Raw genomic sequence first — 18,065 nt, forward strand, 5'->3', positions numbered from 1 at the left:
TGTGTCTTCTTCCCTGCTGTAATTTGCTGATTGTTTGACTTCTGCCTATAGTACATGTATGTATAGTATATGTATATATGTATGTATTGTGTCACAACCCCTGGTATGCTCAAATATGGAAGGGAGCATATTGCCGTCTATCGGCTCACTCTGGGAGCCATCCAGGCAGAAAGCCATTTTTTTAATATTGCCTTGTTACATTTGTGTTGCATTTGTGTTGATAAATAAATAAAGGGAGACTAGTATAGATCTGTTTCAAGCTATTTACCTCTCATCAGTTAGCCATACCCTTACTGGGAATAGAACCTGAGCTGTATTACAAATTAGGCAGTTATGTTAGCCTGTGGCTTAGTGGCTAATATAACTGCCTAATATATAATACAGCCCAGGTTCGATTCCCAGTAAGGGTATGGCTAGCTGATGAGAGCTAAATAGCTTGAAATAGATCTATACTAGTCTCCCTTTATTTATTTATCAGCACAAATTCAACACACACACACACACACACACACACATACACACACACACACACACACACAATTTGAGCAGAAAGGAAGAGAAGGACCAGGTGAACCGACATGATTGAAGACAGACTCAGTCATCACACCTGGAGCTCGATATATATTGTAGATAAAACCAATGTTACAAACCTCTGTTTGCTGTTATTGCTCCTGGGTTGTCTCACATAGTAAAGCTGTGTGTACTCTGACAATATGTATGTAGGTATAAAATGAATTTGCCCATCTTGTTTCAAAGTAGGCTAGGCCAGCAGAAAATCGTATATCTGTTGCAAGAATGGGCTTTGCATATCACCACTACAGCCAGGGCCACAGGGCAGCATGGTACAGCTCTGTCCTCCAACATTTTGTAGTTTGCTCACTTTTCAAGCCATCCCTGCTCACCTCTTCCTGAAACCAATCATGCCATGCAAATTTGTTGTCACCCCAATGCCACTTATGTTCACACCATACATGCTCAGACTGGTACATTTTTGCTATGAGTAAAAAAACATGATTAACATTGGTTTGTGTTTGTGGTGGGATTTAGCATGTAGTGCAATGGTGGGATCCAGCCAGTTTACACCTATTTGGGAGAACAGGTTGTTAACTTTCTAAGCAGTTCGGAGAACTGGTTGTTGGAAGAAATCTCCTTCTGTTTTTTTTCCACTTCACAGGGCTAATCCTGTAAGGAAGGCAGGAAGCAAACATTCTGGTGTTGTTTCTAGCCTGTTTATTGCCCTACTTACAGAAACTGCCTCTCCAGTTAACCCTTATTACATTGTAATAGCTAAGGTGACGCACCCATTGACATGAGTGATGTTGAGTTGGCCACGCCCACTCAGTCACATGACCACTGAGCCCTGCCTATCCAGCTGGTCATTAGGGCAGAGAACTGGTTGTTAAATTATTGGAATCCCACCACTGATATAGTGCCTATTGGACTAGTTTACATGCATTGTATTTTTGTGATACCAGAAAATGGATTAATTCAGGAACGAATCATGCGTGGCACGACATAACCGCGAACGTCAAAAGTGCGCCGACAACACCGCGGCGCTAAAACCACGATGTCAAAAGCGCGCCGACAACAGCGCGCCGACAGAAGCGCGATTTAACTTAAGGTAAGGTTTAGGGTTAGGTTTAGGGTTAGGTTTAGGATTAGGTTTAGGGTTAGGTTTAGGGTAGGTTTAGGGTAGGTTTAGCGTTAGGTTTAGGGTTAGGTTTAGGGTTATTTTTAGGGTTATGTTACAGCGCGCTTCTGTCGGCGCGCTGTTGTTGCGCGGTTTTGACGGTGCGGTTTTGTCACCGCGCTTTAGTCACACGCGCTTTAGTCTACCGCGGTTTTGTGGTGGAACCCGAATCATGCTGGGATGAACACGTCTGACTGTGGAAACAAGATTAGGGCATTGGCATGTTGGAAGAAGACGGCTACCAAGCTGTGGGGTGCACTGCAGCACCCATGCTTGTTTTAAAAAAGGAGTGGAACCCTTCTTCTAAGACAGTCTTCTCAGTCTGAATTAGTTTATAGTCGTTTAATTTTAAATGAACTCAAACCCACTGACTCTGTTTAAGTGTGCTTGTTTAGTTAATATATGCTGATTAACCTGGAGTTTTTGTTCTTTTATTTTGTTGTTTAGTATGTTGCATGAATTCTGGATCTTGGATTACTTTAGAGTTGTGTATTGTTATGGAGAATGGTTAATTCAGTAAGGTTAAAGCATATTGTAATAATAATAATTTATTTGAATTATATGCCATTCAATTACCAGAGACTTTGGGTGGTTGTTGTCTGAACACTATCATAATAATATTATTTTATTATTACTTTTAACTCCAGCTGTCTTGAGTATTCCCTGGACAGAAAGATGAGTATTGATCAAGTAATAATAATAATAATTAAAAAACTAGCTGTCCAGTTCAGGATGGATGGGCAGGAGAAAAGGGGGCTCAGTAGCAATGGTTTCAGGGGAGAACAATGGATTTGCTACTGCACCATTTCCCAGGATTAAACTGGCCTGAGACAGGCACTTCGCATTGTTATCTAATTGTTCAATTTATAAATATTGATGCAAATGAACTGGCACATCAGTAACGCAAAGGGAGACTGGGGAGATGGAAAGAAAAAACAATTGTTTTCAAAGTTATGGAGATGTTTCCTAGTGGATTTTTCATCTTCTTTTTCAAGCTTGAATAATATTTCCATCAAAACATTCCAGGTACTTTATATTTTTAAAAGAAAGAAAACATCGTATAAAAGGAATCTTAATAGAAGCAACTCAGAAGAAAAGGCATGAATTCCATGGCCACATCGGCTATGCTCTATTTCTGCTTCTGCTGTCAGGCAACGTTTTCCTTTTTTTCTGTTTGTTTAGCACAGTGTTGGGTAATAGTTCAAGTGCTGGAATTTAATTTGGGTGAACCAAATTCAAGTTTATTTATTTATTTAGTCAGTTTATAGGGAATTCATATGTATGTATGTATGTATGTATGTATGTATGTATGTATGTATGTATTTATTTTAGTGTCACAACCCCTGGTATGCCCAAATGTGGGAGGAAGCTAACTGCTTCCATTCTCTGTTCATCGGCTCGTCACAAGAGACCATCACGACAGAAACCCAATATTTTTACTGTTGCCTTTGTTACATTTGTGTTGTATTTGTGCTGATAAATAAATAAAGGGAGACTAGTATAGATGTATTTCAAGCTATTTAGCTCTCATCAGCTAGCCATACCCTTATTGGGATTCGAATCTGTGCTGTATTGGCTAGCTGATGAGAGCTAAATAGCTTGAAATAGATCTATACTAGTCTCCCTTTATTTATTTATCAGCACAAATACAACACACACACACACACACACACACACACACACACACACACACACACACACACACACACACACACACACACACACACATATATATATATATATATATATATATATATATATATATATATATATATATATATATATATATATATATGTCAGAACCCCTGATAAGCCCCAATTATGGGAGGAAGCTAACTGCTTCCATCATCTGTCAATCGGCTCATCACAAGAGTCCATCACGACAGAAACCCAATATTTTTACTGTTGCCTTTGTTATATATGTGTTTTTTTATTTATTTATTTGTGCTGATAAATAAATAAAGGGAGACTAGTATAGATCTATTTCAAGCTATTTAGCTCTCATCAGCTAGCCATACCCTTACTGGGATTCGAACCTGTGCTGTATTGCATCTTAGGCAAACATCTAACGGCTTAATGGCTAAGACATTATCCTCTGAAGCCGGTGTCTGTCTTGTTGGGTTGTAGAACCAAACCGGAGAGTTATGGAGGTGCAGATGACAGACTCAATAATTCCTCTCTAGAACAGAATCAGCAGCTCTTTGGGCAGTTTGAGCTTTATGAGTTGGCGCAGAAAGAAAACTACAACATAGTTGTTCCTATGGGAATAAAATAATGGTAGACAAACACACACACACCCCTTGTACGTTTCCTCAAGTGCCTAGAGAAAAAGGTAGGAAATACAGATGTCACAAACCCAATATTTTTTACAGGTTGAAAGTCTTCACATAATTCTGTAAGCCTAAATTGGACTGAGAAATATATTTCCTTAATATAGATTTTGGATTTATTCCCTCTCTTGCAGCCAGCTGAGATGAATTTGCTTTTTATATGTGTCTTGAGAATGTCTATCCAAAACATCTTGATAATCTGACAAATAAAGCAAGCCCAGCTCCAACCGCCCAGTGGCCAAACACATTCCCACCATCTCTAGTCAAAATGAACCTTGAGTCAATGGGATGGAGAGATCACTTGTCATGGGATCTTGAGATCCACTGCCAGTTCTAGTAGCCAGGGCCAGGCTGGATGGACTCTGGACAAGGGGCTCTCTGTTTTCCAATTCAAATAGAAAGGGACACCTCCCAGCTGTAATAGCAATATATAGCAGTAGACTTATATACCACTTCATAGGCCTTTCAGGCCTCTCTAAGCGGTTTACAGAGAGTCAGCATATTGCCCCCAACAATCTGGGTTCTCATTTTACCCACCTCGGAAGGATGGAAGGCTGAGTCAACCCTGAGCCGGTGAGATTTGAACCGCTGACCTGCTGATCTAGCAGTAGCCTGCAGTGCTGCTTTTAACCACTGCGCCACCTTGGCTCTTGGCTGTGTTATGCAGCCCCCCAAAATCCTCACTGCTGAAATCTGGCCGTGTGATTTATCACTGAAATTTGATAGTTCAGTCTGCCATCAGAATTAGGCAGCCAAACATTCTTCCCCTCTCCCAGTCTTTTAACCATATATCAGTTTGGGATTATTCTATTTGGGAGTGAAGGGAATGGCTGGCCTTGGATGGTCCTGCCTGCTTTTTGGTTTCTCTGTCCAGTTGACTTGATGCAACCCATCCAGCTATTCTTAGTGTACCGCAGATGGCCAAGGGATGGTTCACAGCTGGAAAACAGGTTTTTGCTGCGTTAAGAAAAGGATACAGCCCATTCTTTGGAGCTCATCTTTAGTTAACTCCTTTGCCTTTCCTGGTTGCAACCCCATTCCGTAATAATGAACCAAACCTTTATATGGATATTTTATTATGATGACAATAAAACACATTCACTGTGGAAAAATTCTGAACACAGACAAATTTGTCTAATTCAACTATTGCAGCTCCTTCAACAACCAACCAAGGAGTTATGAAAGGAGCCTCTCCAAAGACCGGATTGGATTACTTTGGCAATTGGGCATTTCCTGGGCAAAGGTGTTATCACAGGCAAATCAGGGGTTGGCTGCTGGGGGTTCGGGAGAACCTCTAGCTAAGATTTTGTGCAGTTCGGAGAATCCCCAAATCCCACTCCTGGCTGGCCCCGCCCACCCCTCCCCTCCCAGGAGTCCCCATGTGGCCCGTTTTGGATGCAGATAAGTGCAGGGTGCGCATGGAAGCTCAGGGAGGGGGGAAATGGGTCTACCAGAAGAGAGCCTCTGGAGCCTGGGGCGGCCGTTTTCACCCTCCAAGCGGCTCGAGGAAAGCCTCCAGAGCCTGGGGAAGGGAAACCCACCCCATACCATGGTGGAGGAGGCCAACTAGGCCTCACCCACCATGGCCACGCCCACCCAGCAACCAGGCAGAGAACCCTGAGGCAAATCTTGTCAAACCAGAAGCACCTTTCAGTTGGCTTTCTAGGTGCTTCTGACACAAATGCAGGCAGAAACAAACAATCAACCAACACAGCCATTCCACTGGGGACGCTCCCTCTTCAGAGAAAGCCAGGAAGGAAAGAGTTAGTAGCAAAGAAGAGCCAAGGACTTGCCTGGAGGGAGAACTGGACAGGACACAAATCTAAAAAAACAAAACATGTTTTTTAATTTAATTTTATTTAAATATGTAAAACTGTTGCTGTTGGCTGGCAACATCAAGTCTTCGCCAAGAGTAATATGTGGCTTTCAGAGTCAAGAGCTCCTTTTAAACACACCAGCAGGGTATCAGGCAGGATACACAGGGCACGAGGCTTCATTCACAAGCAACACCTTCGGTTTGATCTCCTTCACAAACTATATCGAGTAGAAGAAGCCAGGAAAAAGGGTGTCTTATCTATAAGCCCAGTTCCAGGTGTTGTTTCTGCTTTCTGTAGCAGCCTAACCTTCCAGTGGTACAAGTGTTGGAAGATTTAACAGATTAATAGAGTTGGAAAGGACCTTATGGGTCATCTAGTCCCCCACTCAAGGAGGAGACCCTACATCATTTCTGGCAAATGGCAGTCTAATCTCTTCTTGAAAGTCTCAAGTGATGAAGCCCCCACAACTTCCGAAGGCAACTTCTGTTCCATTGGTTGATTGTTCTCACTGTCAGAAAGTTCCTCCTTATTTCTAGGTTGAATCTCTCCTTGGTCAGTTTCCATCCATTATTCCTTGTCTGGCCTTCAGGTGCTTTGGAAGCCATCAAGAGCTCTGTTTCTGCCTTCTTTTTTCAGTTAGAGGAAACTGAGATTAGAGTAATTATCAGAAGGAATGACAGAAAGCTGCATGAAGGAGCCATACACAAATTGACTGGAAAGACAGCAAGAGGGGGTGGGGGAAAGTTGGCTTCTTGATCCAAATTGGGAGGACACTTAATACTAGAAGAGTAGACTTTCCTCCTCTCCAGTACAAAAGATCCTGAAACCCTGCTTGTTTATTACCACCAATCCATTTTCCTTTGCATTTCACATTTTTGTTTATGTTGCCTTCAAAGAAACATTCCTGCTTCTATTTTACTGTTAGCTGCTGTGAACCTCTCAGTTTAAGGGACTAGCAATTAACATTTTTAATAAGAATAACATTTTTGAGGGACGTGGTAGCTCAGTGGCAGTTCAGTGGTTCAAATCCCTAGCACCACGTAACGGAGTGAGCTCCTGTTACTTGTCCCAGCCTCTGCCAACCTAGCAGTTCGAAAGCATGTAAAAATGCAAGTAGAAAAATAGGGACCACCTTTGGGGAGAAGGTAAATGTGTTCCGTGCGCCTTTGGCATTTAATCATGCCGACCACATGACCATGGAGACGTCTTCAGACAGCGCTGGCTCTTCAGCTTTGAAACGGGGATGAGCACTGCCCCCTAGAGCAGTGGGAAATGACGAGCATCCATGTGCGTGGGAACCTTTACCTTCAAGTAACATTTTTACTTTGTGGTAAGACTTACTGACCCACATACTGGCCCTTGAAGGGCTTATCTATTCAGCACCCTATTACCAAAAGCAATCAGTCAGTCCCAGCATCAGACACAGATCCTTATGCATTTAGGTTTTATGCATACTGTAATTCTGAAAGTCAAGCAAGTAAGAGATACACACTTCCTGCAATGCAAAAGTGTTTTCCTTTGGATTCATTCCTTCTTGGCTGAAATTGTTTGAGGATCTTGATTCAGAGACTGTCAAGGCATGGTCTCCTTTGTTCAGTCAAGATGACCAGCCAATAGGAATGTCTAATTCATTCTTATGCCACATTAAGGTAAAGGTTCCCCTTGCACATATGTGCTAGTCCTTCCCGACTCTAGGGGGCGGTGCTCATCTCCGTTTCAAAGCTGAAGAGCCAGCGCTGTCCGAAGACGTCTCCGTGGTCATGTGGCCAGAATGACTAAATGCCGAAGTCGCACGGAACACTGTTACCTTCCCACCAAAGGTGGTTCCTATTTTTCTACTTGCATTTTACATGCTTTTGGACTGCTAGGTTGGCAGAAGCTGGAACAAGTAACAGGAACTCACTGCGTTACATGGCACTAGGGATTCGAACCGCCAAACTGCTGATCTTTCTGATCAACAAGCTCAGCGTCTTAGACACTGAGCCACCATGTCCCTCTATGCCACATTAGTACCCTTCATAATATGTGGGACAAGTAGAAAAAGTTTCTTCAAAGGTAATACAGTTTCCCTAAAACAGCATTTCTCAACCTGGCTGCTCTCTAGACGTATAGATTTCAATATCCAGAATTCTTGCACATCAGCAATCTTTGCCGAAAAGCTTTTTCTGGAAACAAAAACATGTTTTCTTGGTGAAAGGCTGAATTGCCTTTCTTTATGGTCCTCAAAGGAGATCCAGTATCAATAGCCAGAAGAAAGAGGCATACAACTCCAGTGGAAAGCCTGCCCAGAACTTGTTCGGGACAGAAGGAGCAAATACAGGAAAAGCTGTATCTTGGGAAGCTGGGAGACTGTGGTTCCTGGCATCCTTGCAGCTATTGGTTTCCTCCATTTCTCAAACTTGGAAACGTGGGATGAGGGAAAGGAGGGAGGAAGAGGTTTGAGGCTTTCTCATAGAGCAGTCTTAAGGTGTTTGATTCTGGTGCCTAAATTAAAGCTAGTTTAGTGGAAAAAAGGACTAGAGGTGGCACAATAGCAGTGTTCCAACATTTGAGGGGCTGCCACAGAGACGAGGGGATCAACCAGAGGTGGTATTCAGTATGTTCTGACCAGTTCTGGAGAACAGTAGCAGAAATTTTGAGTAGTTTGGAGAACTGGTAAATACCACCTCTGGCTGGCCCTGCCCCCATCTATTCTCTGCCTCCCGAGTCCCAGCTGATCAGGAGGAAATGGGGATTTTGCAGTAACCTTCCCCTGCAGTGGGGAGGCAATGGAGATTTTACAGTCTCCTTCCCCTGCCACGCCCACCAAGCCATACCCACAGAACTGGTAGTAAAATTTTTGAATCCCATCTCTAGGGTCAACCTATTTTCCAAAGCACCTGAAGGCAGGACAAGAAGCAATGTAGGAAACTAATCGACCAATCAACCTAGAACTAAAGAGAAATTTCCTGACAGTGCAAACAATAAACCAATGGAATGGCTTGCCTTCAAAAGTTGTGGGTGCTCCATCACTGGAGGCTTTTAAAAAGAGGCTGGACAGCCATTGGTCTAAAATGATATCGGGTCTCCTGCTTGAGCAAGGGGTTAGATTAGAACAGTGTTTCTCAACCTTGGCCACTTGAACATGTCCGGACTTCAACTCCCAGAATTCCTCATCCAGCATTCACTGGCTAGGGAATTCTGGGAGTTGAAGTCCGGATATCTTCAAGTGGCCAAGATTGAGAAACACTGGATTAGAAGACTTCCAAGGTTCTTTCTAACTCTGTTATTCTGCATTCTAAATTCCCTTTCCTCCATTGGGACTCTACTGATGGTCTAAAGTAGGACTGTCAAACTCATGGCCTGCCGGATGTGTCACATGCTGGCCACGCCCATGCCCAGTTTAGCAATGGGGGGGGGAGTCACGACATGTCATGTGAGGCCACCATGACGGTGCGAGTTTGACACCCCTGGTTTAAAGCTTTGTCCCAGGGCCCTGCTTGGTAAAAAGTCCTGCTATTCTACCGCAATTGTCCAATGCTGGGAAAACAAGCACCAATTACTTTCCTGTCTGTGGATTATCTTCAGGGACATGTGGTTTCCACTAACAGGCCTTTATGTGGAGTCCCCCTTGTACTAAATACTTTCCTAATTGGGGCATAGTTCAGTGGACCAATAAAAAGTCAAAAAGACACCAGAAATGCATAGATAAAAAAAACAACAGTTGCAGCTTTCTTGTCACTTGGGCTAGAAAGAAAACTGAAAAAGAAGTCTTGTCCATTTTTACATACAGCTAATCCTTGGTTAACAACTGCCCTGTTTAGTGATCATTCAAACTTACAATACCACTGAAAAACTAATATTACCGTTGGTTTTGAAACTAATGACAGTCACAGAATCACTATTCACAATCTTCACACTTGGCTTTCAACAAGCAAGATCAACGGAGAAGCCAGCAGTAATCACAAGTCCCATTCACTGTAATATTGCTTTTAACAACTTGCGGTGAGTTGCTTAACGACCGCGGTGGAACTGACATTATAAATCCAACAGAGCCATGTGATGTTTCACTCAACAATCATGATGGAGTTGCAGATCCCAATTGCCAATTGCCGTTGCAAAAGGAGGACAACCTGTAGTTTAAAAAAGGCACTCATCCTTCCTTCCGTGAACTTGTAAAAAAGTGTTCACTGTGACCCAGAATACTGACCATAGGGAGAGAATGTCCCCTACTACAGTCTATAGCAGCCAAGCAGGCAGTATTACTTGAGATGTCGTAAGTGGGAAAACACTATATTTAACATGGAGGAAGAAATGACAAGAGTTTCTATGGTGTCACAGTGGTTAGAACACAGTATTGCAGGCTATTTTGGTCTACAACAAAGGTGGGTTGCTCCCGGTTTGGTTGAACCGGTAGTGGAATTCAGCCCCGGGTCGCAGAACCGGCAGTGACTCAGGCCTGCCATGCCCCTGAACCAATTCCCTCGCTGCCGCCATTTTGGATTTTAGTGACTGCGCCTGCACAGTTCACTGTAAATTGTTCAGCGCATGCGCAAAGAAACATTTATATTGAACAGGACACGTGCACAGCACATATCTGGCACGTGCGTGGGTGTTGCATGCGGGTTGTGAACTGGTAGTAAAACTGGCAGCAACCCACTCCTGGTCCACAACCAGGAGCTTGAATCTCACCGGGTCAAGGTTGACTGTGCCTTCCATCCTTCCAAGGTCAGTAAAATGAGGAGCCAGATTGTTGTGGGGCAATAGGCTGACTCTGTAAACAGCTTAGCTAAAGCACTATGGAGTGGAATCTACATCTAAGAGCTATTGTTATTGCTATTCCTTCAGCAGCCTAGGGATGCTCCTGTGCCTTCAAGAAATTGTTCATGCCCCCACAGTTCAATTGAGTCAATTATGTATTTTTAATTGGATGCATATTTACATTCACATTTTGATAAAGAAAAGAGATAAACATATGAAATATAAAATCTAAAATATTATAAATTTATGTCTGTATTACAGATATAATTTTTATACCTTTTTGAGGCAATTTGATTAGGCAAATCAACCTTCAGAGGCACTGAGACAAACCATACATTGGAGTTACAAAAGCAAAGCACGATATTCTCTCCTTCTTCACCTATGACAGCCAGATTGGGTTCTCACGAAGACATGGTATCCTGGGTTTTTTAGCAGGCCCTTGGCCAGGTGCTTTGTAACCTGCTTTGTATGCTTTCTATGGGTGGTAACTGGTCTTGCTGTTTTTTCCCACATTATGGTTATTTGTTCCAATTTGCTTTTTTAAAAAAATATTATTAATATTATTATTATTATTTAATATATTGGCTGCCCAACTCCAGTAGACTTGTTGTAGCCGTCTGCCAATTATCAGCTGCCTTCAGAGTCAGACATCAGTGAGGCAAACAGCTGGAGCCTGTTCCCAGTGTGCGCATGCGCAGAGTTGCCAGACGAAGGGAACAGCTAAAGAACAGGGGTTGACATGGGAATAAGGCCCCTCCCAGTGTAAATAAAAGAGGAGAGAAAGGGGAGTGGAGTTTGCAGGAGACAATTAGTTAGCTTAATTGGCTTATAACTCTCCGAGACTCCTTGCCGAGTTTTGCAGATATGGGCCTGTCAGCTCTCTAAGCCAGATAAGGTCTGTGACTGTAAATCCTCCCTTGAAAGACTTCATTGGATGTGAATGAGCAGAATTCACAATAAATTAATAAAGGGGATTTTTGTCGTGACTAGGAGTTTGCTTCATGCTCTTGGGAAACCTAGGTCAGAACAAGACTCTTTTTCTCTTTTCCTTTGTTGTTGAATGTAATACTTTCATCTTGTAAGACATCCAGAGGTGCCATTGTGCTTCAGGCAACCTAGCAGTTAGTTAAACAAATAGACAAAGAAAAATCCTCCTCCACCACCAGAGCGAAACTCCGAGGCAGCCGTGTATATCTGCCTGCCTCTCATTTAGCTGAAAGAATGGGAAGCTGAGCTGGTAGCAAAAGAATGCTGATCCCAAGCAGAGGAATGGTTTTAAGACAAAGGTAGACCATCTCCAGGATGTATCAAAAGCTGGAAAGGAAGGAAAATATTATTCAGGTTTCATTTTTGGATCCAGATGTGAAATAGAGAGCTGTAAGAGCTATTAAATTAAACAAGAGTAGTCCTTTAGGGATATGGTGGCTCAGTAGCTAAGACACTGAGCTTGTCTATCAGAAAGGTTGACAGTTTGGCGGTTCGAATCCCTAGCGCCATGTAACTGAGTGAGTTCCCATTACTTGTCCCAGCTTCTGCCAAACCAGCAGTTCGAAAGCATGTAAAAATGCAAGTAGAAAAATAGGAATCACCTATGGTGGGAAGGTAACAGCATTCTGTGCAACTTTGGCGTCTAGTCATGCCAGCCACATGACCACGGAGACGTCTTCGGACAGCGCTGGCTCTTTGGCTTTGAAATGGAGATGAGCGCCGCCCCCTAGAGCAGGGGGAAATGACTAGTAAGCATTTGTGAGGGGAACCTTTACCTTAAGAGCTATTCAATTAAACAAGAGTAGTCCTTTTGTTCAAAACAACCTTGTTCCCCCCACGACAAATTGTGTTGTTTCTGCCTGCTAAAGGTGCAAAGAAGGGTAGTTATGCTGAAACACAAAAGAGGAAAATTGAAAGATGATATGAAATGTGAACTCCTGAAGTTGAGCTGCCATGGATGACTTTCCCAAGCCATTGGGTTGTCTGGTGCCCCATAATGCTTGAAAACATGTCAGACTCTCAAATAATTGTTTTGAAGGTTTTTCTGTCGCCTACCCTTCCTTGCCATGTCATTAACCAATCCAGGATTATATTTTTGTCAGACCAATGGGGAGAAATCAAAAGATAGGAAGTTTCCGTAACCTCCTGACCTTCCAGTGCAGTGGCAGGGAACAAAAAAACAAAGGTTAAAACTAACAAAGTTTAGACTTTAATCCCTTGGTTAGAAACATACCCCAAGTGAAATTTTTCACCTTTTGTTTTTCAGTTCTGCTTCCCACTTCTGATTTCCTAAAATTTCCCCCCTGCTCAACAGTAATGTCCTTATTAGTGGTTTAAAATTCTTATAGAATAGCATTATTTAACCATTGATAAGAAAGACCATTGGTGTACAAGTGAGGAAATGGCGTTTTTCATTCAAGTCCACTCGGGGCTGTTACTCACAACTGTACTGCAAGTTAGGGAATAAAAAGGCTTTTTATATATTAGTTGGCATGGTGAAAGTTTGATAAAAAATATCAATAATGTTAATGTTAGGGGTCATCGTTTTTGATACTAAAACTATTTCAGCTGATCATATTACACCATTTTTCCAACAAAAAGAAGTTTGTGCATTACAATATTTGCAATTGATTAAAAATCAACTCCCTAAAATTCACTTTGGTATGGTGTTCCTTCATTTTTGCTCTAGCAGTTTTTCTTCATCTTTTCTATGTTAAAAAACACTGACCATATTATTTCCTGTTTTCCATTTGTAGCACCTTGTTCAAATATGAAAATATGTTATCCATTCTATGGTTATCTCCTTTTGCTTTCCCAACAGACAATGCCAATTGATAGCAGCAGGCATCTCTGGAAAGGAGAGCTGGTAAGAAAAATGCTTTCAAGATTGCTGTCAACTCTTTGAGGTCAGCCAAAACAGACACAACAGGGAAACCAGGAATATATGGGAGTAGTGAGGTAGAATAATCGAATCTTGAAAGCCTGCCCACGTTTCTCACTGTCCCATATTGTAATCAAAGTGGGGTAATTTTGAGTTTCTTTCTTCTGTTGCCTTCTGTCTCAAAACTAAAATCTCATCATACGCACTCATAATATCTCGCTTCTTTCCTGATTTTCTCATACCTTTTCCAAGGCCAGTTATACATTCCTTTACAATTCCTACAATTTACACTAAGGTGATATTCTCAAGACGTATCTTAGGAGTGAAGAACATTTGTGCCATTGGCTATTTTCCAGTCACTTAGCATCTTAAAATATTCCCATCCACTAATAGCAACAATAAGTTTGGTTACTCAACTAGAACCTCTATGAGACTCAGAACAACGTATCATGATACCAACAAGTATCCCAAGGACTGGGTAATAATAAGGATTGCTAGTGGAAACATGAACAAAAAGCACCTGCTTTCCAGGTGTCCTGCCATTTCTGACAACTTTTATGGATATTGACCTAAAGATAAAGCTTGGTTTTAAGTAAAAAATGTCCATCATGGTGAGCATTTGAGAGAAGTCCTCACATGGAAGACTATATTGAACCATCTTGGTTCATGGAGAGAAATAACAAGGAAGGGTGTCCTGCTCAAGCCATGTCCAGTCTAAGACTCTATAGCGATCTTCATGCTACCCAAACCCCAAAATTGAAGATATGGAGCCCACCTTGCCATATTTGCCAGCTCCAGTTCCAGCCTGTGCTCCATGCATCAGCTCACCATGAATCTTCATTCAGATAGAGCTCCACAGCCAAGGATAAAGAGTTCGTTCACATTGATCCTTGGGAGATAAATTTATCTTCCTCTGGAATTTTACAGAAATAGATGGAGCAAAAGGCCTAAGGCATCAAGTTTCAAAGGGATACTAGAGGCAGCCCGGCACACGTGGAGCCAACAGGCCTTTAGAAGGAAGGTAGAGGAGAAGGGAGGGAGAAGGTGGACAGATATGCCAATCTCTAAAGGTTTAGGGCCATGGGATTATCATTACTGTAAAACTACACAGCCTTCCCCAAACTGACAGTCTGCAAACATTCTGGACTGCAATTTCCATAAATCACAGCATCACAGTTTATTAGGATGAACAATGAAGAAGGGTAGCTGAATACATGAATAACAGTTTCATTTTGGACAACTGACTAGATAATATAACATTACATGGATTTGGTACAAGGAAGGGTTAAGAATTCCAGGTTGAAAATCGGTTTCCCTAATGTGTTAGGTTTACTTAACTGTAGGGAAGAGTTTTGTTTGTTAAAACCAAAGGGAAGGGGAGGGGAGGAGAAAGGTTGGATCAGGGAACCATAAAGATAAAAGAAAAAACCCAATCCCCCCTTTATGTAACTGCAGCCAATTGACTCACCTATCCTGTGCAGCTGCATATTGTAAATTAAAACTTTGACCAACTTAATCCCAAAATCAATGCAGACCTTTGATTTACTAGATCATGAGCTTCATGCCATGCTTTTTGTAGCCACAGGAAAAACAAGAGGTGGTTCCCCCCCTCCCGCCCACCCTATGATAATCCAGAAGCTCTGCTCCTAGATTTTAGCACTTGTGTATACAGGATTGCTGGGCTGGAGCATGTAGGTGACTCTCCAAATCCAAATGTTAGGAAAGGCTTTATGATCTCTGAGTAGTTAGGGAGAGATCACAGTGGCTGGGTTTCGGTAATATGCTTAACCACATTCAGGTAAGACCTAGCAGATGCATTTGTAAACTCAGATGAACCTCCTCCTTGTTTCCAAACAGGGGAAATTTTCAGGGTTTTGAGAAGAGAACTGAGATATTGAAGGGATAAAACAGGGGTGAAATCCAGCAGGTTCTGACAGGTTCTGGAGAACTGGTAGCAAAGATTTTGAGTAGTTAGGAGAACCGGAAAATGCCACCTCTGACTGGCCCCAGAGTGGGGTGGGAATAGAGATTTTGCAGTATTCTTCCCCTGAAGTGGGATGGGAATGGAGATTTTACAGTATCCTTCTCCTGCCATGCCCATCAAGCCACGCCCACAGAACCGGGAGTAAAAAAAAGAATTTCACCACTGGGATAAAATGCTATCATTAGCCAATTACAAAGCTTGAGATGCACATTTTACCATAAACTCTATTGTAAAACATAAAATACAAAGACAATTTTTAAAAAAAATATATTCTGACCTCTGGAATCTGCAAAGAGAGGCAGGAAACTGGATAAAACTCAAAGGTAGCCATTGCTGATTGGTCAGCCTGCATGTGAGTTACCTTATTGGAGCCTATGAGAAGGTGGGTTGCCAATCTTTTTATTTATTTATTCCAGGTGGATAGCATTAGATTATTCAAGGCCAACTTTGGAGTTCAAGGCTCAGTTTGTCTGTGTTCTTCCTCTTTTGAAGTCTTTCAACTTCCATATCACTTTAGTGATGTCTGAAGATTCTGGAAGGATGGAGCAAGCAGACTAAAGAAGGAAGGGGGAAGACTTTATTCCACCCCTGACTAGAAAATGCTCTCTGAACAACACCCCAGCCAGACCTTAGCTACAGGAGCTTAAGGTAAGGCCAACACAGCTCCACCAGCTATGAATATCAGAGTCACTTGGCAGAGTTGGGGGGCTATAGAAACCAAACCAACAAATAAAGAAGACAGCCCTCATTAGTGGCTAGATCAAGCTCAGTGGTTTTTCTACACTGTCCAGGTAACTGGGAAGGAAATCTAATCCCAGGAGGATACTTTTTTAAAACTTGCAATGTTTTTCTTCCCAGAAATTAGGCAGGCAGCACAGCAGACAGACATGAAGGAAGGTAAAGGGTGAAGGTTGCCCTCACACCAGGGGTGGGCTTCAACCGGTTCGCGGCGGTTCCTGCGAACCGGTTGGTCGGCGAACCCGGAAGTAAGTAACTTCCGGGAACGGCGAAGGGCGCACCCGTCTGCCCGCGCTCCTTACCCGGTTTTGACGAGTTCTGCGCTTCCACGCATGCGCAGGACGCATACAGCGCCTGCGCGATCCTCCAGGAGCAGCTGGAGCCTTGCACAGACACTAGTACGCATGCGTGCACTGCGCACGTGCACGAGGATGCCACCAGCCCCGTTCCAACCGAACCGGTTGGAACGGGGCGAGAAACCCACCCCTGCCTCACACATATGTGCTAGTTGTTACTGACTCTAGGGGACGGTACTCAACTCTGCTTCAAAGCTGAAGAGCCAGCACTGTCTGAAGATGTCTCCATGGTCATATGTCCGATATGACTAAACGTTGAAGGCACACGGAAAGCTGTTACCTTCCCACCAGGTGGTTCCTGTTTTTCTACTTGCATTTTTACATCCTTTCAAACTGCTAGGTTGGCAGAGGCTGGGACAAGTAACAGGAGCTCACTCTGTTATGTGGCAGTAGGGATTCGAACCGCTGAACTGCTGACCTTCTGATCAACAAGCTCACCATCTTAGCCACTAAGCTTCAGACATGAAGGAAAGAGCTCTCCAATCCTCCAGATCAAGGCTGGAGCAAAACGAGAAAAACCTGTTGGGTGATATGATGGGATGCTTAAAGAGGAGTTGGAGGATGAAATCAGAGGTGCAAAATGAAGCAGAAGATTCCCATTTGACCCCTACTTCTCTGAATGACCTGGGAAGCTTTTTTTTGCCTATACTTTCTCTCTCTTGTGCTTCTATCTCAGCATTGAGGTGTGACTTTTCTTTAATTGGAGTCTACCAAGTTGTCTCATGGAATTGCTTTTTCATTTTTCTTGGGATCCTTCAAAGCAAACATCTCTGGAATTTCCTCAAGTCAGTGCAAAGGGTCCACGTTTGGGCCCTCAGCATCCCTTTCATAGTTCTTCAGAGTAAGTGAGCCCAGAGGCTGGTATCCTTTTATGCATCCCTTCCAGTTTGAAATTCCAGGCTGGAAAAAGGAAACCTATCCTTTCGGATTCACAAGGCCAGCGTCCTTATTTGCCGCCTCTAGAGATTATAGCAGGGGTGGGGGGTGGGGGGAAACTATGGTCCTTTTATGACTTGTGGACTTCAACTCCCAGAATCCCTGTGCCAGCTATGCTGGCAGAGAAATTCTGGGAGTTGAAGTCCACAAGTCATAAAGGGGCCATATTTCCCCACCTCTGGATTACAGGATGGTCCTTTTCTCTCCACACAAAAGCACCATTTGTGGTTTGTGTCTGTAAATCTGACCCTTGGCTGATATCTCAGGATCTCTCCCCTTGGGATGTCCTCCGCCTTGCACCTTGCTGATTCACAACCACTCCGAGGGTTGTGTTGTGAGGTTCCTCTGTGTTTCCTTCTGGCTTTGGGCATTCCAGCAGCTGTGAGAGCTAAATTGGGCAGGAAGATCAATGTGTGCCATTTCTGTGCAAAGCTCTCCCCCCCCCCCGACGCCCACCACATGCTGGAAAACTTTGTGGGAGGAGTGAACCAAACCAAGAGCACACAATCCTTTGAGGTCACCTGAATTTCACTGTGGGGAACTCTACGTGGGTTGGACAGGAGTCCCACTTCTTTGCCCTCCGCAGCATAGCTTAGGCTCCACCT

Source organism: Thamnophis sirtalis, unplaced genomic scaffold (genome assembly GCF_051295495.1).
Source record: "Thamnophis sirtalis isolate CommonGarterSnake01/CBP01778 unplaced genomic scaffold, rThaSir2_p1.2 scaffold_6, whole genome shotgun sequence".
Taxonomy (NCBI): Eukaryota; Metazoa; Chordata; class Lepidosauria; order Squamata; family Natricidae; genus Thamnophis; species Thamnophis sirtalis.